The 11,675-nt window shown below is 37.1% G+C and overlaps 1 long non-coding RNA gene across 1 annotated transcript; it reads right to left on the bottom strand.

The window, feature by feature from the left end:
* Positions 1-2,194: 2,194 nt before the first annotated feature.
* Positions 2,195-4,099, bottom strand: LOC126634404 (uncharacterized). Its single transcript, XR_007627332.1, has 4 exons — positions 3,842-4,099; positions 3,586-3,706; positions 3,096-3,177; positions 2,195-2,290 (listed from the first exon to the last, which is right to left on the bottom strand). It is a non-coding gene; the product is annotated as an uncharacterized LOC126634404 (long non-coding RNA).
* Between the last annotated feature and the right edge of the window lie 7,576 nt (positions 4,100-11,675).

Below are 11,675 nucleotides of genomic sequence, written 5' to 3'. Positions count from 1 at the left end.
GCCACCACTGTGGAAAGGAGGGGCATTGGAGAAGGAATTGCAAGTTATACCTTGCAAGTCTTAAGGACAAGCCACAAGGTATGGTTTATGTCCTTATCTTCAATTCTAAATGTTAGATCTTCTAAATATTTATATTTGATATAAAGAGCTAATCACTTGTATAATTGTATATAGGTGGAGAAGCCAAGTAGAAGAAGAACAAGCAAGAAAATGTGGTGAAGGGTTCGGCCACTATGTTTTTTGCTCACTACTTAGGAAGTTTGTTAGGCATTAAAGATTGTCTTTAAACTTTCTTATTTTGATAAGAACTTATTATGTGGCTTCATGTGATGGAAGACCACTATATAGTGCCTAAATGTATAAAGGTATTTATATTAGTCTCTAAATGTATAGAGCTAATACTTTTTGTATTAAACATTATGAATGTTTGAACTATCATATTAATGTAATGTGAAGTATGCCTTTTTAATATACTATTTCCTTAAAGTGGTGTTATGAATTGAAAATTGTCTTGTTGTATCCTAGATGAGATACAAGAGTTATATCACTTAATTGTAATGTGATAAACCAAACTTTAGATTTATCAATTATGGATAGATCTCACATGTAGGACATAAAAGGATACAATGAATCTTTAGATTTGGTTCCATTTGTCTACTTATGAGTTCTATATGAATTGACAAAAGTCTAGAGAATCCTTTCTTGAAGAAAAGGAAGATCACATTATAATGATATAAGTAATAAGAAAAACGTTTCTTATATGGTTATCACTTGAAACACAATGATCAAGATCACTCTTGATTCAATTAGTAGTTTTGAACAATTAATTGGGCATTCTTAAAATTGTTTTAAAATGTCAATTGTGTTAGTGATTAAACCAAGAAAGAAGTGTCTAAATCTATAAAAGGTTTAAAGACTTTAGTCACTTAAATAACAAGACATTAACTTAGTGAAGAATGAAACAAATAAGCTTGAAATGTTTCAAAGCTACTGCACAATGTCTTCTACCAATATAATCCACTTTTATACATTTTGAATGTATGAAATGATTTCTCATTAAAGTCATGAGAAATAGTGGGAGGTGTGAAAATGGATATAAACTTGAATGTGATTGGTTTATAGTTGTCTAAAGAATAATAGTACATGACTATTATTAAGAGTTTGTAATTTTAGTTGTTAAAAGGACTCAAGCTCTTCAAACGTTAAAATTCTATGTTGTGTAACATTTAAAGAATAGTCTTTGAATGTTGGTTTCGTCAACCTAGCATAAAATGGTTATATGTTGGGAGTTGTCCATCATTCTCTTTTATGAGAACATGCTAATAACAAAGCATATGGACAAGTTGATGAAACAAAAGGGAATAAGTTTCAAAATGAGTCACAACATATGGTTTAACAACAAGACAATCCAAATTCAACATCTCATGTAACGATATTGCTCTATGTAGTTTTGATAAAGAATTATATCAACCACCTAGAAGGAATGGTTGAGTTTTTATATCCTTAGTAGGAGCCATGCTTCCACTAAAGACTTAGATAATTCTTATATGACTACATTAAAGGTCTTAGTATGACTAAAACTTAAAGTATGGTGTATGACACCATATAATTTAAATGAAAAGATTTGATAAAGCAAGTCACACATTTCATGGAATTGCTTGAGAAGGAATTCTTTTATGTATGATTCATTTAAATTAGTGGGAGCAATATGCATTCAAATCAAGAAAATATAATTGTTAATTTTGAATGAATGCTAAAGTTACAACAAGGCCAGTGGGAGTGATGTCATAATTTGAGCAACAAGATGTGAATAAAGTCTATTTGATAGACTTGATGAAACATAGATGTTACTCGAAAATGACAAAACATGACACGGTCAATTTTGAAGTATAGACTTGAAATTGGACTTACTGATATAGCAAGGCTATCTCAATAATGTTATATGGGAATTAAATCTCAAATGTTGAAGATTTAAGAAAGCATTTTTGACACACCCTGATCCGGAGGATCCAGGTGTGCTGGCCGTCACGTGGGCGTGACGTAACCATAAGCACGACACGGAAGCGTAATAACAACATAAATCAACAGAATTTCAAACCAAATTCAACATAACCACATACGGACATAACCGGACTAGTTTACAAGTAAACACATAAGTTCAGAGCATAGGTTATCTGCAGTCAAGTAAGACTAAAATAAGAATACATCACCCTCAGGTGAGTCCTACATGTCCCAAATCTGTCAGAAAGCCGGAAAGGACCTCGTGAGCCAACCACCGCTAAACTAGAACCTGGAGGGGCGCAAAACAAAATGAGTGGGTCAGTAAAACAAATTAGTTTTCCAAAACATTTCATTAAAACAATTATATCCCCTCGCCGTAAAAACCTGTATACTTTCCCAGAAATATATATAACCATATAAAATCTCAAAACTTAAATCTCAAATCTTTAACATTTTCAAGAAACATGCCATGCCATAAATCAAAATATAAATCAGGTGAAATAAGGAATCAATCGGAGACCCTGCAGTTGGTCCTATACGATTAATTCAATAGCTCAATATCTCACTAAGCCGGAGTCACCACAGTGACCTATACGGCCCTACTCTGCACATCACTCGGAACTACGTAAGGTAGTCTATACGATGAAAGGTGTAAAAATACGCTCTAGTGCTTCTCTCATCATATCATCAGCGCGCATAACTAAGATCACCCACTAGTCGGAATCACGCCTAGTGATCTGTACGACTAGCATGTCGGAACCCTCACATGGTCTGTACGACATCCACCTACTTGGATCCAAGGCGAGCGTGCGGTGTGGTGAATAATATAAGCACTAACACCTAGGGTGCAGATTATGAGCTCAACACATCTCAACAACAACAATTCAATGAATAAATGAACTCACCTGACTTACCTGTGCCTCCACAGCACCATGCAATATGTATGCATCATATATCAATCATATAACTCATGTGAAATTCACCTTTTCCAAATAATTCTATGCATGGCATTTTAAAAACGTTTTCTCATATAAATGCATTTTCTGGGAAAACAATAGCATATAGGTAATACGAAAACAAAACTGCCCACTCACTGATAAGTCGACGGGTCGTAACCCCCGTGGCGTCCCTGGATGCGGTCGTCCTCGGGATACGTCTCACCTATATGCGAAACAACTATAAAAACATTAATTTTAAGCATATCACCAATAATTCGAAATAACTTCTCATACGATGCTCAATTTTGGTATATGAATATACCACATCGACCTACTCGACGTCACGAGCGTCGAGAAATTTTTAGAAAAATTTTTGGAAGCCCCACGCGCCCCCACGCGCCACACGTGGCACGGGTCCACGCGCTGGCCACGCGCAGCACGTGCAGCGCACGTGTCATCTTCTTCGCAGGTCTCGCCGGACTGGTTTTCTGGCGGCCGGACTCCGGCCGAACTCCGGCCGAATTTCAAACTCACTGTTCTCCTTCGTTTTTCACCCATTTTCTTCGTATTTTATACCAAATTGAAGCCCTAAGAGTGTACTATCACGTTGGACTAGTTTTAGGGCCTAAAAACTACGAAATCTCACCTTGCAAAAACCAAGGATTCGGCCAAACTTGAAACCTACGATCCCGACGTCCAAAACTCTCCAACGAACGTCCCCGAGCTTCCTTAGGACCTCCTAAAGCTCACCACAAGCTTGAAATCTCCTGAAACACAACATTTTACGTTCGCATGAACAGTACCTCAAAAATGGAGGTTCGGGATTCACATGAAATCGAAGGTTTCACTTCCTAAAACTAGCACCAATGAACTCAGGACGTCAAAACGATGAAGATACATACCTTATTTGCCCCGATCCGCCAAGTTTTGAAGGGTTTTGGTGGTGGTCCGTACGATATGGGTGTGTTTGGGTGTGAGGTCGGGAGAGAGAGAGAGACTGAGAGAGTGATCGAGAGGGAGGAGAGAAAGGGACTGATCTTGTGTGGTCAAACCAATCCACACCATCCAAAATCTCTCTTAAGTCCCTAACCACAAAAATATAAAATCAACTTCCAAAATATTTCTAACTTAAACAACTTCTTAAAAGTTTAGGGACCAAACATTTTCAAAACGTAATACACCCATACCTTGATACCTGACAAGGGCATTTTTTGTCCTTTCACATTCCCGCCAAAAGTACCTCCGGGACGGGCTGTGACAATTTTCCTATGTGATAGGAAATCACTTTCAAAACCCTTATAATGAATGTGTCATAAAATCACAAAAGGGACACATGTATTGACTTGTGAAGTAGATATCCAAAGGTGAAGAAACCACTAAGTTTATCACTTTAAGATATTACTATATCCCAGGATCAGAACCAAAGCAACTGATAGAGTATTATTGCCTTTGAGAAAGAAACATCATAGTGGGACTCTGGAAGCGTGCATTCACTTAGGTTGTTAACCAAAGTGAAAATAAGCCATTTTAACAAATGGAACTTCATAATGGATGAAGTACTAATCATATGAATGAATTGTTAGTATTGTACTACAATGGTCTCAAGCTTGGAGCAAAGTTTGTATAAAGTATACAAACGAAATATATGTAGATATATATTTTTAGAAACTGCTTCAAAAGGTGTTTTGAATGAAAGGGGTTCTTTTAGAACCCATGATTGAATCCAAACCATAAGGTCGTTAGTAAAGTACTACGACGTAATGGGACGATAGCTCAAGCCATGGAATCAAGGTCTCATCAAAGTATTCGAACACATTAAAGAGACATCATCAAATGTCTTGGAAACATTTGATAAGTAAATCCCTTTTAAATATAAAAGAGATTAATACATAACCAAGTTAACCTACGAGCATAAACTCTCTCGACAAGATGTATAAGATACACTAGTGATTGACTTTAGTGCAAGTGGGAGATTGTTGGAAATATGCCCTGAAAGTCAATCTTTGGAAGAAATCTTTCAGGACAAATGAATCGATGTATGGATGAATCTTATACATCAAATGGCAAAGACACGAATTAGGACTATCTCAATCAACGAAATATGTCCTAAATAGTGTATCCATGGACAATGGATCGATTGAAGAAGTAATCTAATGATGTTAGACTACAGAAACCTTCTTCACATAACCATTATGTCCAAAAGGTTCTTGGTCGTTGGATTGTCGGAGGGATACTGACAATGCGTAGACCGGTACATACTATGTCTGCTTCAATTGGAAGGATGGAAAGTCTCATCCCATTCGTGTTGTGACACTAAGACAAGTATGTAGGTGCTCATTAGGGGAATGAGTTCACTGAACACAATCGAACAAGAGTACTTGCATGGAGGTCTACTCACATGTCAAGCAAGTAACTCTAATGGTTGGAAAGATGTAAGTAATCCTTAGACCTGAGGCATCGTCGTTGTCTTGTGGTTAAGTACTTAATCTTTGATTATGTCAAAGTCTCCCCATTCGAGGGTGTCCACGGCATAATTGGGGTTAAGCCACTTAGTCATGAAGGCAAGTGTATGCGCAACAAGGAATCTCTAATCCTCGATAAGAGAGGAAGAATACTCTAAGATATGATTCGGGAATCTTCGGCCGAAGTATCGAGCGTATTGATTGGAAAGCGTTCCTATACGACTCAAATGAATCATATATGAAGGAATAATCACATTAGGGGTTTGACATGATATATCCATACCCTAATGATGTGATTGAGAGTATTGTATTATAGAAGGATTGAATTACATTGTAATTCCAACTGACTAGGTTCTTCGAATAAACTTCTACATTAGCTTGGGTAGCTATGACATATGGTTAGATGTCACTCATAGCTTGTGAGTTCTTCTAGATGATTAAATGTAGTCGTCAAAGAAGAAAGGTGAATTAAAATGAAGTTTTAATTCACTAAGTGATTGAATTAAATATAAGCAATTGGATTGATGCCAATCACCTCACTGCCTTACTAATTAGAACCTAAAAGATTGTTCACCAAAACACTATTGTGGTGAGTAACTAATGGATGATGGAAACAATTAATTGGATTAATTATGTGTTGTGATTAATTTAGAAAAGTCTAAAGAAATCATAAAAGTGATAAAGATCGTTTTGGGCTTAAAGAAACGTTCGGGTTTAATTGGGCCCATTGGGCTTTTATTCAAGCATTGGATGACTTGAAATAAATGAAAGCCCAAAGCCCAAACAACACAAAGAGGGCCGGCCATATTATGTGGGGAAGGAGAGATATTTGGTCAAGTGTTGACTAGGTTTTCTTTTCTCTATATAAGGAACTTTATAGTGATAAAGTTCAAAAGGGTTTTTTGAAGTGTTTAAACAACAAAGAGGCAAAAGAAAAAGCTCTCTAACACATCAAAGGGCCGGCCACCATTGGGGTGTTTTAGCTAACAATCTTTCACCCTTTTGGTTATTCCTTCATCCTTCTCACTACACTAGTGGGTGAGGATCTTTAGAGGTTTCCTACTTTGGAAACTTGAAGAGAACCTAGGAGCACTCATTCTTTCAAAGTGGAGGAGGCAAGGAGGGAAGCTAGGCTCAAGGATTTCAAGGAGCAAAGGGCTTGGAGGTGGTCCATCCTTGGTCTCAAGTCTAGATCAAGAGGTATAAGACTAACCTTCACTTTGTTCTTGATTCTATAAATTGTTTTGATGCATTATATATAAACCTATGAACCTTGAAGGGGATTTGCATGACTATAGCTTTGATAATATGTTATAAATGCTTCCGCTGCTTTCGTATATTAAATTTGATTTGGATATGCATGATAGTCATTATGAAATCCCATGCTAGAATCTCATAGTTTTCCCTTCATAAACGTGTATAATCACTAAAGGGAGAATTGAAAGTAAGTTTCAATTCACAATCGATGTAAAATGGTTTTAATCGCCCACTTCCTCGCTAAAAGGAACTTAATGGATCGCACACCGTGTAAGATGGAGATTGAAGAAACAATGGAGATGAGTAAGAATGATTAAATGGTTTAATTATTTATTTATGGCAAGGATTAATTAATATGTTAATTAATCAAACGAATAAGTTCGTTAAAGACCTCGGGATAGTTTTGGACGTTTAGGCCCAATGGGCTTCGAACGTCAAGCCCATTGACTTAAGTTGTATGACAACTTAATTCACAAAAGCCCAAAAGCCCAAACAACACCCTAAGGCCGGCCATATGGTTAAGGGTAGTGAACTTGGACTTATTTACAAGTTTTCCACTCAAATGAATAAAGGTATAAATATGACTTTATAGCCAAAATTCATTTAAGGGTTTGTTTTGGAGAAAATTGGAGAGAACATGTCTCTCCATTTCTCTCTAAAGAGGCCGGCCCCTTGGAGGGTGCATCTAGCAATCCCACTACTCCAAGGTCACTCATTTCTTCTCCAATCTCTCCTTGGTGAAGAGACTTAGAGGTTCTCAATTTTGGGAACTTGGAGAAACCTATTCTTCCATCCAAATCCATAGATTTAATATGCAAGGAATGAAGGCCCTCTCTTTGGGTGATTAGCCTTTGCTTATGCAAAGAGGAATCTACAAAGGTATATTTCTCAACTCACTTTGATTTGAGTTGAGTCTTGGTTCACCAATCTACTAGGCTTTGAATTTCATGGTTAATGTTTTGTTTTTAAGTGCATGCAAGCATGATTCCGCCTTTAATTGTTAATTGCATGCTTATTGATGTTGCTTAAATGAACATGTTTTCACAAAATCATCCTTCACTCTTATCACCACCATCTAGTTGAATATCAAAGATCGCAACGAACGAGACTAACAAAATAATAGAAATATTATTAAATTAATTGAGAATGCCGGAACGGCTACAAAACCCTAAGAGACTACATTGTGAATAACTTAATTCTCAAACTAAATTACAAGCTCTATTTATATAGCAATAAACCTAAGAAACCCTAATGCGTAAATGCCAAAAATACCCTACTACAAAATCAAACCAAATCTCTAATTAATTTCCTAAATAAACTTAATAAATTCCAACACCCCCCGTCAAACTCATGGCGGTACACGTCATGAGGTTGACAAGCAGATGTGGACTGGCTCCGTTTGGCAGACAAGCTCCGTTAGACGGACAGACAGACAGGCAGGCTCCGCAACGCGGTCAGACAGACAGGCTCCGTAATGCGGACAGACAGACAGACAGACAAGTATGCAAATTTGACTTGACTTGATTCTTGACTTGACTTGACTTGATTCTTTATTCTTGATGGCAAACTAGCAAACTGGCAAACTGGTTCTTGATTCTTGACTAGCTAGTGTTGAGAGTATGGAAATAACCCATCACCAAACGGACGAGATTTCCATATCTCAATTGTAGTAACGAACGAACAAACACAACTATCACTCGAGTGGTCACAATTCCAGTCACAATTCCAAGTACTCGAATGACAGTCACAAAACAATCCTAAATAGACCAACAACTCGTGTGGACCTAAAAACAACTTAACCATTTTTTTCTTGTTGCCCGTGTGGACTTTAAACTAACAGCAAACAATTGTTTTTCTTTTTCCTTCTCTTTTTGCTTTTTTTTTTCTACCTTCCTTCCTTCCTTCCCATTTTTCTTTCTTTCTTCTTTCATGCCAACAAACAGAACCTTTATGTTTTCCTTTTTTTTTCTTCTGCGCAAACAAACAACAGCAGCAAGATCCTTTCTATTTTCCTTTTTTTTTTCTTCTTGCAAACAATCAATACCAAATAACAAATCTAAAACGAAAACACAAGCAGTAGAAGATGACGGAAACAAAACTGATACAAACAAATTGATACCAACGAGAACGGATTGAACCCTAAGGATCGAACCCGCTCTGATACGAAGTTGAATATCATAGTGCGCAACGAACGAGACTAACAAAATAATAGAAATATTATTAAATTAACTGAGAATGCCAGAACGGCTACAAAAACCTAAGAGACTACATTGTGAATAACTTAATTCTCAAACTAAATTACAAGCTCTATTTATAGAGCAATAAACCTAAGAAACCCTAATGCGTAAATGCCAAAAATACCCTACTACAAAATCAAACCAAATCTCTAATTAATTTCATAAATAAACTTAATAAATTCCAACACATCTTTGACATTGAACCCACTTGTTTCTCTTAGGCATCCAAGCATCCCGAATGGCGCACAACTATGTCAGAAGTGATCAATGCACTTCTCAAAAATCATACTTGGTCCATTGTTCCACCCTCTTCCCACCATAATCAAGATGGCTGCAAGTGGGTCTTCTATGGGCTGGTTTGGTATTGCTGTGCTTTGAAAAAAAGCTGCTGTGAGAATAAGCGGCTGTGCTGTGAGAATAAGCGGCTGTGAAATAAATCAGCAGAGTGTTTGGTAAACTTTTTTGTAAAAGTGCTTTTGAAAAAAAAACAGTCTGATAGTGGGTCTTTTCATTAAAGGAGCACTGTAGTTCTGTGTGCTTTGAAAAAAAGCCAGTTTTCCAAAGCTACAAATTGCAGCTTCAGCTTTTTCCTTTGATTTCAGCTTATTCTCACAGCAGCTTCCAAAATAAGCCCTTTTTTTTAAGTTTACCAAACACCAAAAACACTCTCAGCTTTTTTTCATAGGAGCTTTTTTTAAAATCACCTCAACCCCAAACTGGGGCTACATCAAGCACAAATTTGATGGGTTTATTGAACGATACAAAGCTCATTTGGTCGTCAAACCTGCCACCATCCCCACAATTCTTAATCTTGCGGTCTCTTGTAATTGGTTGCTTTGACAACTTGACTTAAAAATGCTTTTTTCCATGGGCTTTACAGGAAGATATCTATGTCTCAACTACCAAGTTTCATTGATCCCGGTCGCCCTCACTATGTCTGCAAACTTCACAAAGCCTTCTATGGACTCAAGCAAGCTCCTCGTGCATGGTTTCACCGCATTCACTACTACAAAAAGGCCTTATAGTGTCAGTAGGTGGCGTCGGTTTAATTTAATATAGTGGTGGATAAGACAGTTGCTTTAATCACTTCTGGTTTCAAGCAAAGTCTTGTCGACTCCCTTCTTTTTATTTTTTGACATGGGTCTCATGTTATTTATCTCTAATTCTGCATAGATGACATTGTTATCAGTGGTAATGACTCTCGTTTAGTACAGAACTTTATTAATGCCCTCGGTTGGGGTTCTGACATTACGAATTTTGGTCATCTCCATTGTTTTTAGTTTACATGTTCATTTCCACATTGGTTCGCTACATATCAATTAGTTGAAATATGCCTATGATTTACTTTTGAAGCACAACCTTCTTCAATGATTTAGTTACTCTTGAAGCGCAACCTTATTCACTGCAAACTGTTAATCTTGTAGATGAAGTTCTATAACATTCTTGATATTAAAGGATTGGAGAGCTATGACAGAGAAAGAAAAGAGAGAAATAAAATTGTATCGAATGTATTTCTTCTTGTTTTCTTAATGTGTAAGCAACACTGTACATGAGTATTTATACAACAAACACATCAGACTAAAACTAAGAACTACTCTTAATCCTCTGACACTTGTCATCATCTAACCCATTGACTTAATATCTCAAACATCCTCCCTCAATCTCATGCTTAGAGAATCCTAGCATGAGATTGTTACAATGTATACGAAACAAAGTGGAACTTAAACCCTTGGTCAGAATGTCTGCAAACTGCTCCTAAGATGAAACAAACTGCACAGAAAGCTGATGCTTGGCAACTCTCTCCCTGACAAAGTGTACATCAATCTCAATATATTTGGTACGTTGATGCTGAATAGGATTGAATGACAATGCTATAGCAGAAATATTATCACAAAATAAAGTAGGAGGAGACACCAATGGAATATGCAGAAAAACCATAAGTTGTTTAATCCAATCTAGCTCAGCAGCAGTGGATGACAATGCCCGATACTCAGCTTCAGTAGAAGATCGGGAAACAGTCTGTTGTTTCTTGGAAGACCAAGAAATAGGATTATTACCTAAAAATACCACCAAACCAGTGGTTGATCTTCGGTCATCAGGGTCACCAGCCCAATCCGCGTCACTAAATGCTTTCAAGCTGAGATCACCGTGAGTATAAGTAATGCCAAAGTTCATGGTACCCTTCAAATACCTCAGTATTCTCTTGACAGCAGTGAAGTGAACATTCATTGGTGTCTGCATAAACTGACACACTTGATGCACCGAGAAGGCAATGTCAGGCCTAGTGAAAGTAAGGTACTGTAAAGCACCTACAACACTTCTATATAACATGGGATTATTGTAAGGATCACCATCATCCTTGAGCAACCTATGGTAAGGAAGACAGGGAGTATCACAAGCCTTAGAATCAAGCATCTCGGTTTTTGTCAATAAGTCTTGAACATACTTCTGTTGAGAAAGGAATAAACCATTGGCAGTCTTGGTAATTTGTATGCCAAGGAAATAATGCAAAAGACCTAAGTCCTTGATATCAAACTCAGTAGTCAAGGCTGAAATCACTTGTGAAATACCTATGGAAGTACTGCCAGTTACTATTATGTCATCGACATAAAGTAAAAGAACTACAATATCAGAACCAATAACTTGCACAAAGAGGGATGACTCCAAATATTTATTCTAGAACCCCAATTTTGGAAGAAAGGCAGTGAACTTCTCATTCCAAGCCCTTGGGGCTTGTTTTAAACCATAGAGTGATTTGTGAAGTTGACAGACCAAATGAG

The sequence above is a fragment of the Malus sylvestris genome, chromosome 9 (genome assembly GCF_916048215.2).
Source record: "Malus sylvestris chromosome 9, drMalSylv7.2, whole genome shotgun sequence".
Classification (NCBI taxonomy): Eukaryota; Viridiplantae; Streptophyta; class Magnoliopsida; order Rosales; family Rosaceae; genus Malus; species Malus sylvestris.
The sequence above is the reverse complement of the archived record's forward strand: the minus strand, read 5'-3'. Positions and strand labels throughout refer to the sequence as shown.